The sequence below is a fragment of the Periplaneta americana genome, chromosome 13 (genome assembly GCF_040183065.1).
Source record: "Periplaneta americana isolate PAMFEO1 chromosome 13, P.americana_PAMFEO1_priV1, whole genome shotgun sequence".
Classification (NCBI taxonomy): domain Eukaryota; kingdom Metazoa; phylum Arthropoda; class Insecta; order Blattodea; family Blattidae; genus Periplaneta; species Periplaneta americana.
The window spans coordinates 72,719,353-72,743,482 of NC_091129.1; positions in this window are offsets into that span (position 1 = coordinate 72,719,353).

Here is a 24,130-nt window from a genome sequence, read left to right on the forward strand (position 1 = left end):
GCAAATTCTTTACTGTTCCCTTCTGTCATAGATCTCTGGAATGCAGGCAGATTCCCCACCCTATTATAACCTGCTCGAATTCATGCGATATTAACGGTACCTACGTGCAGTCAGTTTCGACAGGACGTTTTCACTAACTGCACGCACTTTAACGCAGTATGGCCACTAAAAGAAGTGAGTGACGCTTTAGAAGCCATTAGAATTGTGAATATGTTCTATAAAACTAGGGGAGGGAGCAGTGAAATTGCTACTGAAATAATGAACATAGAACGTAATTTAGAAAATGTGTATTGGGCAAATAGAAGACAACAGCGTAAAATGACTGATTACTTCGCTCGTAAGTAGGCCTAAAGAAGTTTGATGTGTACTGAACAAACTGGTTTCATACAGAATACTGCCTTTATAATTATATGTGTATTTTATTATGTTTATGGTATTAAAAGTGATTACAAAAATCTAAAATTAGCCTAATTAAGTGTGTTGTTTTTCATTTTCCACCTCACTAGACTGATAATATGAATCTCTGTTATTACGACACTCGTTTATAACAACATAATTTTTAAGGTCTCTAGGATATTGTTCTAAACAAGTTCTACTGTACTTCAACATCGGCCTATAATTAAAAATATCAACTTTACCATAAAAACGCATGAGAGCAACTACATATTCAACCATAAAACAATACCACACTAAAATACTAATTAACGAACATAGATACAATATACAACATAGTCTATACAATTCACATATTGTAAACCAAAAATTGTAAACGAGTTTTCACTCACACTATTAGAATTAACAACAGTTTTTGGTTTACAAGATGTGAATTGTATAGACTATGTTGTATATTGCATCTATGTTCGTTAATTAGTATTTTAGTGTGGTATTGTTTTATGGTTGAATATGTGGTTGCTCTCATGTGTTTGTATGCTAAAGTTGATATTTGGAATTATAGGCCGATGTTGAAGTATTATCTAAACTAGAAGAAATATTTTGCATTATCAATCACAAACACAGTCCAAAATAAGTTTAAAAATGTACGTAAAAGCTCGTAGCACAAATTTTAAATGTTTTTACTTTGTATCTTTTAACTTTTAAACTTTGTTATTTATATTTGATATTCGCTATGCTTATGCACATTGGAAATAAGGTTAACATATTGGATAATGTAAGAATGTATCTGATGATGTCGCAGAAGCGATGAAAACGTTAATACAAACAACAAAATATATAATTTAAACTACTCCTTAAATATTGTATGATAAGTCATAGACTGAAAATAATAAAACCATTTAATTGAATTTACTACGACTTATCTGAAAAAATCCTCAAAATGAATTGTAAAAGAAAAATGAAATAAATCATAAGGGAAAAAGTAAAATTGGAAATGGGCCTGTGCAAAGATGGGCCTATACAATGGAAAAGGCGTTAAATGAATGTGCGTATGAATTAAATAAATACATTACTATGACTTTTAACAAAAGTATACCATATTTTAAATTGACACGGATGGATATTCAAAATAAATTAAATATAGGATTTTTCAGATGTCAAGTAGGATTTACTCTTTTTTTAATAAATAAATTTATAGAAAAATAATTATACAGTTTTGTTCATAAAAGAATGCGATTCGTTCAGATATACACCAACTTCAAAACGTTGAGATACAGTTGCCATGTCCTCTATCGTTACTAGACAAGGGAATGAACAGCATTTAGAAGAAAACAATACCTTCAATGTTTCTTGTAAGCTGCCACAATAATGAAAAATGCCACCGTGTCCATACCACAGTCTAGTATATACAGTCACGAAGCTCAATACGTAGTAAATATGCATCCACAGATAGTTGCTAACCACTAGGATCGCTAATATCGCCTCATTACAGACAATGCGAAATTTTACGGGCACAGTCTATCGTTCCTAGCACCCTCACAACTCAAGCTTCGTGACTGTATATACTAGATTGTGTCCGTACCTCATTTCATCAGAAGTTCTGAATCTTCTAATTGCGCTGGAACAATCTGTATTACATTCATAGTAGAAACAGAGAGTCTGCAAGAGGTTCGAACCTGCATGGTGACGATCAGCAAGATGTGGGTAGCCTGGGAGATGTAATAAAACGAAAGGATTACATTAAGAACTCGTGATCCCTTTTGCTATTACTGAGATGTCTTCCAAGCGATTATCTTTAAGGAGAAAATAAGGCTATTTCAACTTCATAAAGTAGCAGAACAAATTGTGAAGACTACAGTCGCCTACACAAAAAACCATGCAGCGTGTTCTCACTCCATTCGCCGAGGGAACAGGATTAACCAATTTCCTCTCTTCCCCCAAGCCAACCAACCCTTCCTAACGGCTGAAAAACAAATCGTTCCGAATGCGAATTTTCGCGGTCTTATTAACAGTTTTACCGATTGAGTCCAGTGTAAATTAAATAGTTTAGCTGCGCAGTAGTGCAGTCACTTGTCTCTTACCTTAGGCTAATAAAAAGAAACATTTTTCGATCCTGAACAAACTTAGTAAGTTTTGTGTTAGAGCATTTATGAGACTAGCTTTAGAGGATAACCGTTTCATTTGTAATTATTGTAATGGAATCAGTGATGAAATGAATATATTTTTGAGGAATTATTGAGTTACATTAAACATTTGAATGTGAATGACATTTTCTCGTTCCTTTCGTATGATTTTTAAGTAAATGTATATTAAAACTTCCGAGGTATACAATTTTATCCCATTAATCAAATTATATTCTGAATAATAACAAATACCAGGGCCTGATTTACAACTTCAGGGGCCCGGAGCTTAATTTTCTTTATGATCACATTTTTTTTTTTACTTGAAGTGATTTTGGCACTATTGTCCGTATGTACGGATATGATTCTTTAATCACCTTAAATCAGCGGTTTTCAAGCTATGGTACGCGTACCATTGGTAGTACGTGAGCCAATGCTGGGTGGTACTTAAAGCGTGAAATAATAGTACATTATGCAACGAGCCTATAATGGTAGTAATTAAGACGCGAGTATGTTTGTTTATGAAACGAGCGCAAGCGAGTTTCATAATTTTCATACGAGCGTCTTAATTACCATTATAGGCAAGTTTCATACGACTTTTTAATGCGCGACCATATTTCTAACTTGAAATTATTCATAAGTATTCATGTTATGGTTATCTAAGTGAGGAGCGGAACTGACCTTCTAAATAGTGAGATGTGCGCAGACGCTAAAGTATTGATTTTTTCCGAGGAACGAATGTCATTGACCTTGATATAATCCAGAGAGTAAACTAAATATTAATCTCGATATAACATTGAAATTAAATTAGACACTGAAAAACGAAATGACAAATTGAATTTATTTGAATATTATTTACAATTAACGCTAATTATTATAGTAATAGAACATAACCTTCTGCGACAGTATTGGATTTCCAACCTCCGTGACGTTTCGCTAGTTGTCTTTCGATTGCATATCCGAGAATAATCGATGCTTGCGCTTTTATAATGCTACAATGATGATTTCTCATTGGCTGAACAATTGAACTATAATGAATAGGTGTACTTTAATGAGGTGCATTAAAGGGCTACTACCAGGTGTATAATTACTACATTTCGGCATGGTCGAGCATAAACATATAAATTAGCCTATCATAAAATATATGCCTGTTATTTTATGAAGCACTCCATTGAATGAATTCAAAGAGTAACGGTTTCTTAATTAAATAGCTTAAATAAAGCAATCATTTATTGGTAATGCACCGTAGAAACCTTAATTATCACCCTGGAGCAACATATGACATTTTCCCATAATAAATTTGGTTAGTAGTGTAGTTAATATACTAAATTAAAAATCGTGGTACATCATTGAAAAATGCTGTGAACCGGTGCTTTAAGGGGTTAGGTACAGCTTACATCAGTAAAATTTTTGGAAATATTAAACATTTTTTTCCTCCATTACTGTATATTGTACAATAACGAAAATTGGTATATGCAAAACACTGTCCTCCTCCTATATTTTTAGGATTTAAAAAAATATTTATATGTATATATATATATATATTTTTTTTTTTCAAAATTTAAAAGTGTAGCAGTTCACTGTGCATTGACAAAGCGTTTCCTTCATAACTCATAAACATTTTATTTTTTTTCATGTTCTTTCTCTTTTATTTTATTGCTGAAACTCATGTTTACAATATCATGCTCTCTCAACTAATTCCTTAATAAACATTTTTTTTGTGTTAGAAGAAAATATTTTTATTTGACCATTTTCTTTTAATTAATTTATTTTTATCAGGCAATCTATCAAAGGTAGAGAAGTGATTTTAAATCATGTTGTAAATATGACGTGCATAAATAAACACAAAAAATTTCATTATAGAATGTTGGCTAGTTTTTGAGTTATGAGGGAAACGCTTCATCACTGCACGGTGACTGCCACCATTTTGAATTTTGAAAAAAAAAATATATATATATATATATAATTTTTTAAACCGTAAAAATATTTTTTTCATTATTGTACAAGGTATAATAATGAAGGGAAAATGTTGAATATTTCCAAAATTTTACTATTGTAAGCTGTACCTAACCCCTTAAATAATGTACTATAACCTTGTAAGTTGATGAAAAAAAACTTATTAATGGTATAATGAAATGTAACCATATAGAGAAAAACCCTCTGAAAAGTCTGCTTTGCCCAATAGAAATTACAGGCTTGAGATCAAAGCCGGATCATCTGAAAGAAAGCACAGGTCTAGAGCTGAGCCATAGACGCGAAGTTTTAATTTTATTCAGAGACGTCATAATTTTTTGTTTATGTGTATTCGATTATGTCCCCACGAGTCTTCATAGTGTGAAAGCGGAAAATCTTGTGCAGGTTTTTAAAATAACTTACCCAAATGCAAAGTTTGAAATTATTGGATATATTCAAATACACCAGAAATAGTTTGTACACTCGTTTATAGCACACACACACATCTAGACATGTCAGAGCATTCAGTGAAACAAAACCAAGAAGAATGGAGGAAGTGTCATTATTGGTCTCTCTTCCACCACTAACATTACATAAATGCTGTTTCGTTACGTTACGAGATAGGAATTTCGGTTGCGCTGTAACATAATATTTGAAACGGTAGTGGGGGTTAAAGTTTCAGTTTTCTTTTTCCCGTATTCGAGGAAAAATCGTAGCTTCTAGCGTGTAAAAATGTGCTAAGTGTAACTACTGTAAAAAATAATAGAATAGAATGTTATTCATAGCTAAGCGATATAAGAGGTGTGCATTATAAATATATAAATAAAAATTGATAGAATGTAGGAAAATAATAAGCTAAAGCTTTACAGGAAAGGGTGGTGGTGATGGTGATTGTAGAAGTAGTTGCAGGAGCAGGACCAGCATTTTATTTATTGATTCAATATGGGCGAAAAATGGCTGATAATTTTCGCATGGAACCTTTTATTAGGGACAAGTTCCTTTTACGTGCCATAAATCTCGAAACTAACTTCGTAGCTTTACTTTCCTACCGAGGAATATAAGAAAGAGCCTCAGCTATTACCGTTTGTATTTACCTCAACTTCAAATAATGTTTTTAAGGACTATTTTCCTAATGAATTTCACTATTTCAGTAAGTCTATAATAGAAAAAAAGTTTACAGAAAGCTTGATATTCTACGTTTCTTAATGTAACTATTACATGAGTGTATTACGTTAAAATCTGTAAGAAAAGCGCCCTGGAAAATAATATTATGTTGGTTCTGATTTCATACCGGTAAGGTAAGGAAAAGTGGAAAACAATTGAGAATCCCTATAGGACAGCACCAAAAATAATCCCGGACTAATGGAAACAACTAGGAAGCTGAGGGAAAATATTGTACCTTAAAATACGAAAAATGCACTTCATCTTGGGCATTATAAAAGTAATAAGACATCAAAGCAGTCTACAGTCTTGATTCGCTACTTCTAGAGGAGTGGGTCATTTGGGTGAATTACGATCAAAGTACTCACATTGGATATATAAAAATGTACTAGTGACAACTAAAAAATTCCAAACTAAAACTGTCGTGAAAGTTTTAAAATATTTACAACATTTAATAATGTTATTAGAAGATAAGTGGGATGAAACGGACAGATTTTCGCTAGCACTGATGCAACTCTGTTGTGGGATATTAATAATTTAATACCTATAGCGTATTTACTGGAATAGTTTGTTAGTCTATATGTACATGAAAGAATAGAGATTCATCTATCCAAAAATGATGCAAATTTTATTCCAAAAAATTAAGTTCTTTTGTTTAAACAGTAACTCGAAAATATGTATACCCATGGATGGACAACTCGTGCTCACAAAGTGCTAAGAAACCTTGAAAGAGAGAAAGACAGACGGAGCCAGCCGCCGCAGTTACAAGTTGTTTGTAGCTTCGCTGCAAAAAGCAGTTCACAAAAGCAGTTCACTGCCACGGTGCGCTCTGGCGGCTCATGCAGGTGGTCATGATATCTACTCCATGATTTGAATTTCAGAATGTCGCATGGTACAAAATTATAATAATTTTATACAGACTGTACCTAAAAACATATAACAAAATTATATTATTTCCTAGCTTTGTAAGTGAGTTTAGTACTGGAAAAACAAACTGAATACAACCTTTTCAAGATACAACAAATATAGCTGCAACACTTATTTATTATTACACTATTTGTTAATATTTCTTGTTATATGTCTTATTTGAAACTTAGAACGCGAGAATTTACAAGTTTTTATACATTAAAGAGTATTCCTGTGTTCTCTGAAGGGTAATGGTCTGTGTTCGCAAAGAATCACAAATTCAAGGAAGTATTTTTTACATGTCACGGCAGATGAAATAAACTTACTTCTGAACTCTTCCTGTACATTGAGAGTTTTCACAATTCTTTCTGACTTAGGCATCATTATTAACAGTTCGATTCCTGATTTCGCTGGAATCTGAGTGGCGTGCTGTTCTGTAGATTTAACAATTCAAGCTATGAACTTTCAGGATTTTCTATAGGCTGTAAGCGAAATGTATTTCAGAAAAATTTCGATTCCTTGTTAAATGTCACTGTTTCTCCAAACTTACCAGTGAATTCTGCTGGTCTTAAAGTAGGGTCTCATATTTGATAAGATGATTTTCTTATCACTCTTTAAGATAGTTTATGGTCAAAGATAGTAAAGTTGTCTATGTTCTTCGAATTTATCCATAAATGCTCTTAGCTAATCGATCACATGTCGTACAATTCTGTAATTTGCAGGCACAATATGATAACGATATTTGATATCAGTCTCATGTGTTGATATTCCATTTTTACTTTTAGCTGTTCTAAAGTAGATCTAGACAGTATTCCTTTACTAAAACTTTCACTGTGTTTATTTATAACATAAAATGTCATGCGTAAGGAAGTGTAATAGAACAAAATACAAGCTTTACCTCCCTTCTTAACAAAAAAAAAAATCTCTTTCGACTCATCACTAAAGGGAAATGATCTGGGGATTATATTGTTTTTCACTTAAAAGAGCCGCCACTTACTGCAGACGCGAGCGAACTTGCTTCTTGCAAGAACCGCATACAGACACTACAGCTAATACAGAGTCCGTTCTACCTGCACTGAGGTTGTGTTGACACTTTGAGAGCACCAGTTGTCCACCCATGTGTTGAGACGGTTCCTCGTATAGGATGAGGAGATTTTCATTAGATTAGTATTTCGTGTTAATATTCTTATATGGATAGGATGCGCGGACGTGTAAGTTAGTTTCAAAATCTGAGACGGAAGTAACAGGTGGACAGGAAGGCTGAAAGGAAGCTAGGCTGACAGGAAACATGTGTCCAGGCGTGGAGTTGACTGATGAGGGAATGTATGGACTTTGCCTGCGGGTGGTCAGTAAGATGACGCCAAGCCAGGTTCCAAAAGAGATGATCTGGTATATGTCAGAGAATTGTCAGAACCCCGGAAGTAAGGGGGATGTTCTAGTTAACGAACAATTTTTGAAGAACGCGTCTTAAGTGACGTAAGTGCAATCATGGCCAATCAGGATTCTTAATAGAGACACGTGATATATAGATAGGAGGGCGAAATTCTATGTTTGGTGGTTGAAAGTAGAGGATAGATTTGGCAGATAGACAGAAGGCATATAGAACGCGTACGGAGAAGTTGCACTCCACATATTCTCGGCAAACCTAACTCGGAAGTATAACAATTTACGGACTTAGAATTTTTTTAGTGGGTGTAGTAAGAAGTCGTGTGTTGCATTATTATTATAAGTCTGAATTCTTTCCTCTCATCACGTTATCAACTGTCCGTTATATTACTGGTGTTTTATAGTACAAAATATATAATTACGTGTACTCAGAAATAAAATACCAACTTGCGGGAAGTGAGAGCGAGATATTATACACTTGGACGCGCATTTCTGCTAATCTGAAACGAACACTTAATAATAATAAACGTTTTCATAGTTCTTACCAACAACTTCTGGTGTGCGCCTACATCATTACAACCTACGAGCACGTCTCCCAAACCCCATGTCCCGACCGTTTTGCAGCTGACCTGGGAACCTCATCCTCTACCGGAGTAATCTCGAGGAGGCTGGCGCCCAAATTAATCAGTGTATATAATTAATTATTGACATCGACGTGCCATCCTCGAGATACTTTCCATATACGACTGAGCTGGCAGCCGAGGGCGACGACGACGACGACGAAGGCCGACCGCTTCATATTTGGCGCCCAACGAAGGCCAACCGTCGCAGATATGGCGACCCCGACCGCTTCATATTTTGGCGTCCCAACGTCGGGCCCGAGATGAGCAACGTCGAGCCCTTGATGAACAACGTCGGGCTCGAGATGGCAACAATGACCACGGCGGGGATCGACGCGAGAGCCGACAGCCGACGCAGGATTAATGCGGCTGATGGCAACAATGATCGCAGCGGGGATCGACGCGAGAGCCGACAGCCGACGCAGTGTTAGTAGAGCAGCTTGCAGTACCATGCAGTGTCAACGACCGACAGCCACAACACCATGCAGACCCCAAACAGCTGAGAACAATGATGGACGGTGGGGGAGACGATCATCCAGGCGTAACCTAGAAGACGTCGATACGTAAGCATAAAGGGTTTCATTTCAATTGTTGTGTCCATATATATGTACATGTGTGTAATTCATTTTGGTAGGGTTTATTTTGTTTTTGAGTGTAAGGGGAATTGTTGAAGATATATTATATATTACATGTTGCTAAGGAGCCAGACTAGAAGTAAAAAAAAAAAAATGGAGACTACAGCAGGGACGAGTACTAGCCAAGATAAAGAAAGTTCGCGAGGTTCGGACAATGTCATGTCGAATAATGTGTTAGAGCGGATATTGGAGCAGATGAATCAGATGAGGAACGAAATGATAGAAACTAGTAATAATTTGAAGAGTGAGATGGCTGAGAATAGTAGCAGGCTAGAGAGCCAGTTCGGTAATTTGAAGAGTGAGATGGCTGAGAATAGTAGCAGGCTAGAGAGCCAGTTCGGTAATTTGAAGAGGGGATGGCTGAGAATAGTAGTAGGCTAGAGAGCCAGTTAATGGAAAGTTCTGACGTATATCAAGAGCAAATTGGTCAATTAAGAAATATAATGAACGAGAGATCTAATAGATTGGGAAATATGATAGAAGAGAGCTATAATAGATTGGGACATGTACTAGCCGAGAACAGTAAGGAAGTGGAAGGTAAATTAATTGTGGATATTAGTGAATTGGATAATAAGATAGCCGAGAATAGTAATGAAGTGGGAAGTAAATTAATTGTGGATATTAGTGAATTGGATAATAAGATAGCCGAGAATAGTAATGAAGTGGAAAGTAAATTAATTGAGGATACTAGTGAATTGGATAATAAGATAGCCGAGAATAGTAATGAAGTGGAAAGTAAATTAATTGAGGATATTAGTGAATTGAATAATAAGGTAGCCGAGAATAGTAATGAAGTGGAAAGTAAATTAATTGTGGATACTAGTGAATTGGATAATGAGATAGCCGAGAATAGTAATGAAGTGAGAAATAAATTAGCTGTGGCTATTGATGAATTGGGAGATAATCTAGATGAGAATTGTAATGAATCGGATAATAAATTAGAAGAGAATATTGATGAAGTGAATAATATGGTAGCTGAGAATAGTAATGAAGTGGAAATTAAATTAGCTGTGAATATCAATGAGTTGAAAGAGAAACTAGATGAAAATAGTACTGAACTGAAAGATAAGTTAGCTGAGATTATTAATGGATTGAGTAATACGATAGCAGGAAATAGTAATGAAGTGGAGAGTAAATTAGCTAAGGATATTAATGAGAATACTGAGGAATTGAATATTAAGGTAGCCGAAAATAATAATGAGCTGGAAAGTAAAATAACTATGGATATTAATGGATTGGACGATAATCTCGATGAGAATAATAATGAATTGGAGTATAGACTAGCCGACGACAGTATCAGTTTAGAGAGCCAGGTGTTAGAAGGTTATAGAGCATTCAAGGAGCAAGTAAATAGAGTAATCGAAAAGTTTTATGAGTTTAGGAGCAATAGTGGACTTGGGAAAGAGAATGCTAAAACCATCACAAACATGGGGCAGAGGGCAGAAGAAGCCTTCCCACCCCACAGAGGGTACAAAAGCAATGACCATAATGACGGTTGGAGTAGGGATCGGCCACACAGTGCTGGCGGTCATGGTTTACAACCCTACAATAATGACAGGAGGTACTGCAACGATCAAAGGAGTGAATATAGGAAGGGCTATTGGAGGCCTCATTTTTCTGCAGGAGGAGAAAAAGTTAAGTGGAAGCATGCTGGTAGATTTAATGTGAGGAGAAGTGTGTCTCCAAGTGTAAACTGTCAATTTAGGAATGGCACAATGACATATGAGGAAGGCCGCAGACGATCCCATTCGGAGAATGACGATCCGATTCATGATAGACATCCAGGCGACGTACCAGGTTAATGAACGAGAATTTGTGTAAAGTTAAAAATAATATGATTTTAATTATAAGAAAAATAAGAATGTGTTTGTTTTGTGCATGTAGTATTTGAGCGGTATAAGCAACTAGAACCAAGAACTGATTTCAGTGCTGGAAATGTTAACCTTGTGAAAATTTTGTTGCTTTTGTTTTCTTTTTTGCCACCTTCAGAATTAGTGTTTTTGTGTGTTTTCTTATAAGATCATGCGATAAGTAGTATTCCCTGTGGCAATAATTTAAAGATGATATTAATAAGAATTAATAATGATTAATAATAATGATAGAATATTTTTTTTAATTAACTTCATTTATGTTCATTTATCTGCAGAGGTTGAATGATTCGATTTGAATATGTATCCATTTTTTTTAGAATCAATATTAAGTGCCAGACCCTCATTTTTAGTTCGAGACATAAAGTTGTCCTCTATATTGAGGGGACGTTATTCGAGATGTGTATTCAAGGTTGCAGCTTGTGTATGAGATATGATAAATAGAGTCAGTATTTCAGAAGTATTATGTATCGTTTAGTATAATTTTGATTCTGGTTAATAATTATTTCGGTTTTATGGACGTAAATGTGTTTTCAAGGGTTGCAGATAATGTATGAAGTATGATATAAAGGGTTAATTGGTATTTTAAAATGTATTATGTATTATTTAGCATATTTTTTTTATTGTGGTTCATAATTCTTATTTCTATGTTATAAGTATAAGTATGTATCAAGGAACCGATCATGAATGTGAGTGAGAGAGCGCCATTGTATTCGGATGTGCCCTGAATGTTACGATTGGATGCTGTATATATGTCAGGTAGAGGTCAGTTAAACTGGCGTGTGAGGTGTAAGCAGGCGTGAGGTGTGTATATAGATTCATACATGTAAATAGTTGTAAATATGTAATATTTGTAAGTGTAAATTTGTACATTGTTTATAAGCATAGCAAAAGGTGTATCCAAGTGTGACTAATTAGGGGACACCGGAGACTAGTAGCGAAGGTATTTTATGGGGCGTCTCATGACAACAAATATTCCCTTGGGAATATTCTTTGTTATGAGAGGGCATTTGAGACGGTTCCTCGTATAGGATGAGGAGATTTTCATTAGATTAGTATTTCGTGTTAATATTCTTATATGGATAGGATGCGCGGACGTGTAAGTTAGTTTCAAAATCTGAGACGGAAGTAACAGGTGGACAGGAAGGCTGAAAGGAAGCTAGGCTGACAGGAAACATGTGTCCAGGCGTGGAGTTGACTGATGAGGGAATGTATGGACTTTGCCTGCGGGTGGTCAGTAAGATGACGCCAAGCCAGGTTCCAAAAGAGATGATCTGGTATATGTCAGAGAATTGTCAGAACCCCGGAAGTAAGGGGGATGTTCTAGTTAACGAACAATTTTTGAAGAACGCGTCTTAAGTGACGTAAGTGCAATCATGGCCAATCAGGATTCTTAATAGAGACACGTGATATATAGATAGGAGGGCGAAATTCTATGTTTGGTGGTTGAAAGTAGAGGATAGATTTGGCAGATAGACAGAAGGCATATAGAACGCGTACGGAGAAGTTGCACTCCACATATTCTCGGCAAACCTAACTCGGAAGTATAACAATTTACGGACTTAGAATTTTTTTAGTGGGTGTAGTAAGAAGTCGTGTGTTGCATTATTATTATAAGTCTGAATTCTTTCCTCTCATCACGTTATCAACTGTCCGTTATATTACTGGTGTTTTATAGTACAAAATATATAATTACGTGTACTCAGAAATAAAATACCAACTTGCGGGAAGTGAGAGCGAGATATTATACACTTGGACGCGCATTTCTGCTAATCTGAAACGAACACTTAATAATAATAAACGTTTTCATAGTTCTTACCAACAACTTCTGGTGTGCGCCTACATCATTACAACCTACGAGCACGTCTCCCAAACCCCATGTCCCGACCGTTTTGCAGCTGACCTGGGAACCTCATCCTCTACCGGAGTAATCTCGAGGAGGCTGGCGCCCAAATTAATCAGTGTATATAATTAATTATTGACATCGACGTGCTTCCTCGAGATACTTTCCGCATATTTCGGAGCTGGCAGCCGAGGGCAACGACGACGACCAACAACGACGGCCGACCGCTTCAGTGTGTACCGGTACTGTTTGTTTTTTGCAGACAGTTAACTGTTTGCTACAGCTAAACTGTAAAATATGGATCGGTACATCTTGCAAGTGAAATACATTAATAAATGTGGCATCTTTAAAAAATTGAGTCGGTTTTGTTCCATTTCTTACGGTTTAGGAGTTAGGGACATTTTGGTTGGCTTACGCATTTGCTATGCTGAAAGAATGACGCAATAATCTTAGAGCGTGTGACGTCACACATAGATAAACATGTCAACAGGAAGCAGCCACACAGGCTTTACGAGACTTCATATGAAAAGAAAGATAATGCCCTATATAGTAATAATAATAATCGAAATGAAGAAAGACTAATACATCTAATTACAATGATAAGGTAAAGTTGATGTAATATAGAACGTTATTTAACGTTGTTGATAGTTAATCCATGTTTCATGAAAATATTTTTCTATACCCACAATGGAAAAGTAAAAAATTGAAGAAAAAGTAGAGGACAAAGAGTAGTAAGTGTGTAAGGGTAAACTAGGCAGAAACCCGCCACTGGGTCCCTGTTCCATCGCAACCTGACGTATGACTGGGTCCGGTGATAAATGAAGAATGCACGGGAGGAGATGCCAATTCAAGGTAATGGATTCCTGAACGTTTCGCGCACCCCTATATACAGCGGCTTCCCTCCTATAATGGAAGATGTACGACGTCAGGGTGATATGGCAAGAGTGTGAGGGAACTTCCTTTCACTTGCTCCGCCAGTTAATATATCGATATTTTCACGAGCATTACAAGTTCTTCATTTTTAGAATGCACCCACTCGTTTACTGTCATTTTTTTCTACTTTTCGAAATTTTAGCACGTGATTCTACCGTTTCTCTAGATTGAACTGACATGTGTCTGTTGCAGAGATGTGTCAAAATCAATAGTGAAGAATACAACAGTTGTCTGCAATAGATCTACGACATGTAATCTGAATTTTCTACCACAAAATTTTGTTACAAAGTGCACATCGATTGACAAATTTCGTTTGCTGCCCATCATTCAGGAAACTAATCGATCGGCTTTCAGATTTAAGTGTGTTAAAGTAGAAATTTTTATGGACAAAGGTGACTTTGGGCATAGGCAAATGCTAAAGAATAACGCGCATATGATAAACAGTCCTATTTCATTTTTGTAGTTTGTACTTTAGAGAATGTATGACTTTGGGCACACCAGCGAATAGGGATTATATAGAATGGACACTGAGCGAATTTTTCTGTTTTGTTTTTCTGTGAGCCGTCGTTCAGTTCCACTTCTCAGCGCTAGAGGTTAGTGTAATCGAGCACACGCTGAAAATTCCTCGACAATAGACTAATTGAATGTAAGAGTTGAGACACAAGATGCAAACATCGCCTACCTTGTTGCATAATTCAGTAACAGCTTTGTTTTAAACAAATTCAAGTAACAGGTTTTCCTTATTTCTCAGTAATAAATTAGTTGTAATAATAATTGTTTATGTTTTATATATAATAAATTGTATTATAACATAATATAATACATTATAAAATTATGTATCAAATTCGTTAACTATTTGTATATTTAAGCATATGGTTTTACTTCTCACAGGAGTTTTGTTTTCCCATTTTCAGTGCTATTAAATCATTACATATTTTAAATTGTTGATGGGGTCAACATCTCAGTTCTCATTATGAAGGAACTCTAGAGTCTAGACATTACAGATAATGACGGATTTATTTCATCGGTCCAATTTATTTTATTTCATTATATAATGTACCTAAATGTACCTAGATTAATTGTACGTTTGTTATATTCCGCTGTGTCGACTGCTAGCTGGAGTGATGTCAGCGCCAACTCTAGGGATAAAGCAGAAATCTCACGCTCAAACTGATTTGAAGGTCATTGAAATCAGTCCTGCTACCTCAAAGATACCGATGCGAAGTGTACATACTTGTAATTCCCTAAACGCTGGGCACACTGTTACCTCCGATAATGTAATAATGCGATACAATATTGACACTCAGAAGTTGTAAACTGATTAAATACCCTGAATTATTAATAGACCTACTAGGTCGTCTCAAAAGTCTTTTCTTACAAATAATATTCTATTCATTTGCCTTTGATTTAGTAGGCTAAGTATGACTTCTTTACATCTGTTCTTGGTATTATTTTCAACACGTTTCAAGAAACATTTAACTGCATATATAGGCCTATACACGCGGTCTTCCACCAATGCTCCGGGGACGAAGGGACCCATCGTCTCGAAGGCGCTGATAAAGTCAAGCAAACATTGTGTGGTGAGGGTGATTTCTGTTTTGAAACTGTTGTTGGTACATGTGGAGAGCTCTTCTTCCGTTTCCACGAGCCTCCCCATAACACATTACCATGTCGGCTAACTCGGGAAAAGTGTAGACATTCATTCTAAATTAATGCTTAGACTGGACTGAAAGGAAAAGGTATTGAACATTAAACGTAAACAAACAACAACAACCCTTCTCGTCTCTTACCAACATCTCAACAACCAAACAGGGGTGCACATATTCGCATACATTGACATACGCCCGCGCAAAAACATTTTCAACGGTAACTTCGAAATGACACGTCAAAAGACATAGGTTGTTTAACAAAAAGGGTTCCTTATTGTTAGATCTATCACCCCTCAGAGTTTTTCGCAGAGGTTTTGAATCACCCTGTATAGTCATCATTTAAGTCTAGCATATGTATGTTTCTTCTAAGAACAACGTGATATGTTCACACATACGACTCATCCATATGTTTACATCCAGAAATAACGTTATATGAAGTGAACCGTAATCAACTTTTGTAGTGTGCATAATATTGTTACCTACACCAAGAAACTGTTAACTATTTCCGAACACGTATGCTATATGTGAAGGTCTGATGAATTGCACACATTTAAATTCTCGAGTGATTTTGACTGGAGAACGATGTAGTCGTCTGCTTTCAGGTCCAATTCCCGGACAGACACGTGACATTTCCGGGGACCCGGAACCCTCTCACTCCCGGAGTATAATAACAGCGTCTGGACCGCTATTCTTGTCTCCCTTCCCGTCCATCCATCCGGACCGGAACACCACGCAAATTTATTCAGGGCGAAAGTGTCACGTCAGCATGTTGTAGAGCCAGTGAGCTGAATTATATGAACCCCTGGGGCCTCACTCTAAAGGGACCTAACTAGGTACTAGGAATGAAAGCCCGGGATATGTTGCGCTCTCCCTATCCTCTCCCTCCGAGGGTGGGAGACATCAGGAAGAATCTATACTCAAGAGTTCCTCAAGAGTCTACTCAACTCAATGGAAAGGGAGGGGTGGGTAAAAGAGCGGTCGGTTCTTAGCCTACTACATACTTCTTCTGTCGAACAATACTGCATTTCGTGCATCTGCCAATATGTTTAAAACTGTCTTCACTAAAAAATATCGGTAGGTGCACAGTTTTGCTATGCTGCATAGCCTTAGTCTATAACTACGCGTGCGCGGTGCGAGAAATGAAACAAGGAGAATAAGAGTAATACAAGGTGAACAAGGGTAAGAAATAGAAAGCAAGGGGAATACAAGGAGATGAGGGGAAGACGAGAGGAGAACAAGGGGTAGGAGAGGAGAACAAGGGGAAGACGAGTAGAATAAGGGGAAGACGTGGAGAACAAGTGGAAGACGACGAGAATAAGGGGAAGACGAGGACAAGAAAGGGAAGATGAGGAGAACCAGGAGAACAAGGGAAATGAAGAAGAACAAGTAGAAGAGCAGGAGAAAAAGAAGACGAGGAAAATAAAGCGGAGACAAGGGGAAAAAGTGGAATACAAGGAGTGCCGTTGGAATGCAAGAAGAATAAGAAAAAAGGATGGAGAATAAATTGCATATAAAGGAGACAAGTGTAATACAATGGAAAAGGGGACTAAAAGGAGAGCATAGGAAAGAAAAGGAAAATAAGAAAAATTCAAGGAGAACAAGGGGAAGACAGGGGGAATACAGGAGTGCAGTTGGAATGCAAGAAGAATAAGAAGAAGAGAAGGAGAGTAAATTGCATACAAGGGAGACAAGTGTAATTCAATGGAAAAGGGGACTGAAAGGAGAGCATAGGAAAGAAAAGGAAAATAAGAAAAATTCAAGGGGAAGACAAGGGGAACAAGAGGAATACTAGGAGTGCAGTTGGAATGCAAGAAGAATAAGGAGAAGAGAAGCAGAATAAATTACATACAAGGAAGACAAGGGTAATACAATGGAAAAGGGGACTGAAAGGAGAGCATAGGAAAGAAAAGGAAAACAAGAAAAATTCAAGGAGAACAAGGGGAAGACAAGGATAACAAGAGGAATACTAGGAGTACAGTTGGAATGCGAGAAGAATAAGGAGAAGAGGAGAATGAATTGCATACAAGGAAGACAAGGGTAATACAATGGAAAAGGGGACTAAAAGGAGAGCATAGGAAAGAAAAGGATAACAAGAAAAATTCAAGGAGAACAAGGGAAAGACAAGGGGAACAAGTGGAATACAAGGAGTGCAGTTGGAATGCAAGAAGAATAAGGAGAAGAGAAGAATAAATTGCATACAAGGAAGACAAAGGTAATACAAAGGAAAAGGGGACTGAAAGGAGAGCATAGGAAAGAAAAGGAAAACAAAAAAAACTCAAGGAGAACAAGGGGAAGACAAGGGGAACAAGTGGAATACAAGGAGTGCAGTTGGAGTGCAAGAAGAATAAGGAGAAGAGGAGAATAAATTGCATACAAGGAATACAAGGGTAATACAATGGAAAAGGGGACTAAAAGGAGAGCATAGGAAAGAAAAGGAAAACAAGAAAAATTCAAGGAGAACAAGGCGAAGACAAGGGGAACAAGAGGAATACAAAAAGAAAGATGGAAATACGACAACAAAGGGAATACAACGTAAGCAAGGAAGATACAAGGAGATCAGTGGGAATGCAAAGAGAACAATGCCGAGAGAGAATTGCATTTTAGTGTGACAGTAATTCTCCCCCCCCCCCCAATTAACGAGGAGAAAGGAGAATGATGTAGTTCTATATCAAAATGACCACAAGAACCTTTCAATTTGTTGTTGAAGAAATGTGCCAAATAAGCTGATTCTTTGTGTGTGAATATGAAGACGTTCCATACCCCTGTCGAGATTTTACCCTTAACCCATTCTTTATTCGTGAAGCTTTTCTCCGACCTACTTAAAGGACGTACGTATGACAGTGTTTCAATGACATGAGATCAACACGACCGACGCTGGGCCTCCGTCAAAGAAAATACAGATCATCACATTGACAAGGCACAAACATCCATTCTCGTAAGCTCTCTTCAAGCGTTGCGTACAAGATGAACGGCGGCGTTTGGGTCTCTGTTCTAGAGAAATAGCTCTGTTACGATCCAATAGACAGGCTCCTCTATGATCTACAGGCCGTAGTTACCATGTCAACTATTACTTGCGAGGATCGCATGTTAGAACCCAGCAGAGGACGAATTGATGTGTGCCGTATTGGACATCTGTAGGAGATAAAATAATTCCATAGTGTCTGTTTGTATTTCTACTTTCTGCATCAAGACACATTCAATACCATACCATTGATGATGTAAAATATGGGAGATATTTTAACTCATCCGTTTTAAATTATACATGTAACTACATTTTAATATTTTCATGATAATTACCATGGTACAAAACCTTAGAATAGTAGTCCATATCATAATAGGTGTAGAAATATGCAATATTTTAGAGCTTTGTATCGGCTACATATTAACAAAAGTCCCGCGCCGTGGCGTCGCGGTCTAAGGCATCCCGCCTAGGACTCGCGTTACGGAATGCGCTCTAGTTCGAGTCCTGATGAGGGAAGAAAATTTCTCATGAAATTTCAGCCGGTGTATGGGGCCGGTGCCCACCCAGATCGTAATGCACTTGGAGAGCTACGATAGGTAGCAAAAATCCGGTTTCACAAACCAGCTATGACGGCTGGGGAGATCATCATGCTAACCACACGATACCTCTATTCTGGTTGGATGATCGCCAACTTCTGCTTCGGCATGTGTCAGTGAGGCCAGCAGCCGGCTGGTCGGTCTTGGCCCTTCAAAGGGCTGGAGCGCTATAGATTCATTTTACTTTACTTTACTTTACTTACATATTAACAAAAATACAGCAAGATTAGAGAACTACTTATCGGTTTCACAATAAAAAAAGAGAGCATCATTATAGAACTTTGTACCGGCGTCACAATAAGAAAAGAGCAGCAACATTTCCGAACTCTGTATCGGCTTCATAATAAGAAAAAGGCAACATAATTACAGAGCTTTGTATCGGCTTCACAATAAGAAAAAGGCAGCAACATGTCAGAAAACTGTATCGGTTTCACAGTAAGAAAAAAGACAGCATCATTAAAGAGTTTTGTACCGGTTTGGCAATTAGAGCGAAAACATCAACATTTCAGAACTCTGTATCTGCTTTATAATAAGAAAAAGGCAACATTATTACATAGCTTTGTATCGGCTTCACAATAAGAAAAAGACAGCAACATTTCAGAACTGTATCGGTTTTACAATAAGAAAAAGGCAGCATCATTACAGAGATTTGTATCTGTTTCACAATAAGACAGAAAACAGCAACATTTCAGAACTCCATATCGGTTTTATAATAAGAGAAAGTCAACATCATTACAGAGCTTTGTATCGGCTTCACAATAAGAAAAAGAAACATTTCAGAAGTGTATCGGCTTACAATAAGAAAAAGGCAGCATCATTATAGAGTTTTGTACTGGTTTCACAATAAGACAGAAAACAGCAACATTTGAGAACTCTATATCGGTTTTATAATAAGAAAAAAACAACATCATTACAGAGCTTTGTATCGGCTTCACAATAAGAAAAAGACAGCAACATTTCAGAACTGTCGGCTTACAATAAGAAAAAGGCAGCATCATTATAGACTTTTGTACCGGTTTCACAATAAGACAGAAAACAGTAACATTTCAGAACTCTATATCGGTTTTATAATAAGAAAAAAGCAACATCATTACAGAGTTTTGTATCGGCTTCACAATAAGAAAAAGACAGAAACATTTCAGAACTGTATCGGCTTACAATAAGAAAAAGGCAGCATCATTATGGAGTTTTGTACCAGTTTCACAATAAGACAGAAAACAGTAACATTTCAGAACTCTGTATCGGCTTTATAATAAGAAAAAGGTAACATAATTACAGAGCTTTGTATCGATTTCACAATAAGAAAAAGGCAGATACATTTCAGAAAACTGTAATTATTACGTCACAGACTATAACATTGTTTTATCATTTCCGAGTGTACTCTTTCTGTTTTCTGATTGTTGTTTCGTTTGCGTTTATTGAAAGTGTTTAATACTGTGAAAAGTATAGTGCAGTAAATGTTCGAAGTGTGAAAGTGTTCCGTAAGTATTGACATTTTTTTTAAATTTGTGTTAGCGTTACAAGTGCCTCGTAAGCGTTTAGTACTTTCTCCAGTTGAGTGTTAAGGGCGATTTAGTGTGTTATAAAGTGCTAATTAGTAGTTTGTTTTTACATTAGTGTTATGAGTTGTGTTCACGTTGAGTTTTAGTATTTGTGCTGTTTTATATTTTCTTGTATTATTATTTTGTAATTATTGTATTGTTGTTTTGTGTGTTCTAATTTGTTTGTATTGGCTTGTAATTTTGTGCTTTGTTTTGTATTTAGTGTTGTTTTTTTAATAAATTGTGTTTGTTCACTTTTGTACTTTGCACATTGCGACTTAGTATTTGCGCAATCAAAATTAAATAAATAATTAATTAATTAATTCATTCATTCATTCATCCGTCCATCCATCCCTCAATCATTCATTCATCCATTCATCCAACCATACATCCATTCATTCATCCATTCATTCGTTCATTTATCCATCAATTAATTCATTCATTCATCCATTCATCCATCCATCCATTCATTAATTCATTTATTCACTCATTCATTCGTTCATTTATCCATCCATTAATTCATTCATTCATCCATTTATCCATCCATCCATTCATTCATTCATTCATTCATTTATTCATTCATTCACTCATTCATCAATTCATTCATTAATTCATTCACTCCATTCATTCATTCCTTCACTCATTCATTCATTCGGTCACTCATTCATTCATTCGTTCACTCATTCATTCATTCGTTCTTTTATCCATCCATTAATTAATTCATTCATTCATCTGTTCATTCATTCATCCATTCATTCATCCATCTATTCATTCATTAATTATTCGTTCATCCATCCATCCATTCATTCGTTCATCTATCCATCCATTCATTCATCCATTCATACATACATACATACATGCATACATGCATACATGCATACATGCATACATACATACATACATACATACATACATACATACATACATACATATTTTTAACAGTAATACCAAAGGGAATTAAAGTAATGTGCACTGCGTATTCATTTAACTTTGAAATTTTGTTAACAAATCTACTTGTTGAAATTCTTTCAAATACAAAACAAAATCAATACCAAAAATTATAAAGACGAAAATGTAAGAAATTTATTCTCTCTTAAGTCTGGTAACAAGCCCTCTGGAATCACTCTACTTCCACATTGAAGCCTTCTGCTAACATCAGAGGGACATTCTATTCTCACAAGAAGTCAGTGGTGATTATTAATGGAATATAAGACGTGATGGAAAGAATTGGTCCCTGCTCACGTACTTGGCGTGTCGCAAACCCACAGATGAAATTCGCATTGGTGCCCTTCACTAAATGAGACTTACCTCAATCAAACCAATTCTTACGCTCGTCAATTGAAATACAAGTCCCTCCGCTACTTATTCCTCCTCTGGTCTTTTAAAACTTCAGAGAAACTCCTGTACACGTTTGCCATTAAATAAAAGACGTGTTTTCCGGAAATTAAACTAGCCTTAATTAATCTTATGTGTCAGGTTCAAAATTTAAATAAATTATCCAATTAAAGTCAGAGAGGTACAGTGGAATTGTACGCCAGTTGTTCTCGCCATGTTCTCTGATGTAGTCAAGCATAGTCTGCGGCTAGCGCATGTACTCCTTATTAATTAAGTGATTTACTGCGCTGCTGACGTCTTCATCTTTTTATTTTTTGTCCCATTTCTTTTATACGTTACTTTATTACTTTTGTCTCTTTCTTCAGTTTCAATTTTTACCTTCTAATTGAGTATTTTTATATACTTTTAATTCATCTGTATCTCTGTATGTATTTCTATATTTTTTTCCCACTCGTTCATATATATCCTGTATTTTCTCTCAGTGGATTTTCTTTTTGTCTGTTTTTGCAAACATTCTTATGGGGGCAGATAAAAAAGTTAAATTTTTTTCTTCCACCATGTTAATTTTTTTTAGTTGGTTATTTAACGACTCTGAATCAACTACGAGATTATTTAGCGTCGGTGAGATTGGTGATAGCGAGATAGTATTTGGCGAGATGAGACCGAGGATTCGCCATAGATTACCCGGCATTTACCTTACGGTTGTGGAAAACCTCGGAAAAAACCCAACCAAGCAATCAGCTCAAGCGGGGATCGAACCCGCGCCCGAGCGCAACTTCAGACCGGCAGGCAAACGTCCTTAACCGACTGAGTCATGCCGGTGGCTATCATATTAATAATGTCAAAAGAAATGTTTATACAAATTTTAGCGACTCGACCGCAATTACGAGGCCGTCCAGAAAGTGATTGTCCCTTGCCCGTTTACAGGGGGGGGGGGAAATTGCATGGAAAGATTTATTGAAACAGATATAGCAATTTTTTGAGCTATTTGTCGACATATTCCCCACTGGAACTGAAACATTTGTCATACCATGGGATCAATTTTTGCATCCTTGTGTCGTATAAGTCAACCGCTTGGGCTCGGAACCAGCGTTTGACAGCCGTCTGCACCTCTGTGTCGATCCCATGACATAACAAATGCCTCATTTCTGGTGGGCAATATGTTCAAATAAGCTCAACAATTGCTATGTCTGTTCCAATAAATTTTTCCAGTAAAATTGTGTTTTCTTTCTATTAACGGCCCCTGGCGAACTTATTTTTACGGCCCCGTAATTGTGGTCGAGTGGCCAAAATTTGTATAATCACTTCTTTTGACATTATTAGCATGGTGAAAGAAAAAAAAAACTTTTTTATCTGTCCCCGTCAGAATGTTTGCTTGCAGCCTAAGTGGATAACGTGTGCGCTACCCAACAAAACGTTCGAAGGGAGATTCTCATTATGGGGAATGGAAGAAGTATATCTTCCGTCCACGGGACTGCTTGTTTGTCCGTTGTCTTGTGATTGTCCTGTGATGTCTCAGCAGTGTCTCTGTGTCATGCCGATCCCATGATCAAGGAGGTCCGCATTTGTAACATGTCTAATGTACGATTCAATGCACCGCTCTCCCCTACCTACAGTAGTCGGATAAAAGAGGAGGTAAATCAGAATAAGGAAGAAAGGAAGAGAGAAGGAAGGAAGAATTTTTTCTTCTCAATATCTTTCATTACTCTTTCTTATCTTTTTTCTTAATATTTTTTTCCACGACCGGGAGTAAATGTAGCTTTCTAGATTACCAAAATCAGGAGATAAATTAATATAACATTTCCCCGAAAGGTAGAGTAAGTAATATTTCAAGGAGAGAAATATAACATAACAATGAAATTATACAATTTATTATTGAGTATATCAATCGTTGTTGCTATGCTATTTCTGTATAAGCACTCAATAAAAGAGCTCCAGCGAACTTCAATAATAGGAATTTCAGAAACAAATTGCGACAATTTAATCCCAGTTGTGGAAAAAATAGTATGCTGGTTGAACCTTGAGTGATGTCATTAAATTCAATGGGTTATTCCTTGAGACATTTAAAACAAAAAAGTTTAATACAACAAATTTTGCTCGTCTTAGTTTCCTTTTCGAGATAAAAATTGTTATGTGAAACATTTCATAGCGTGTTTTGGGAAAACCATTAGGGGAGAGTCGGGTAGTATCGGACATCGGGTAGTATCGGACAGTGCGTTTCTTTCATCT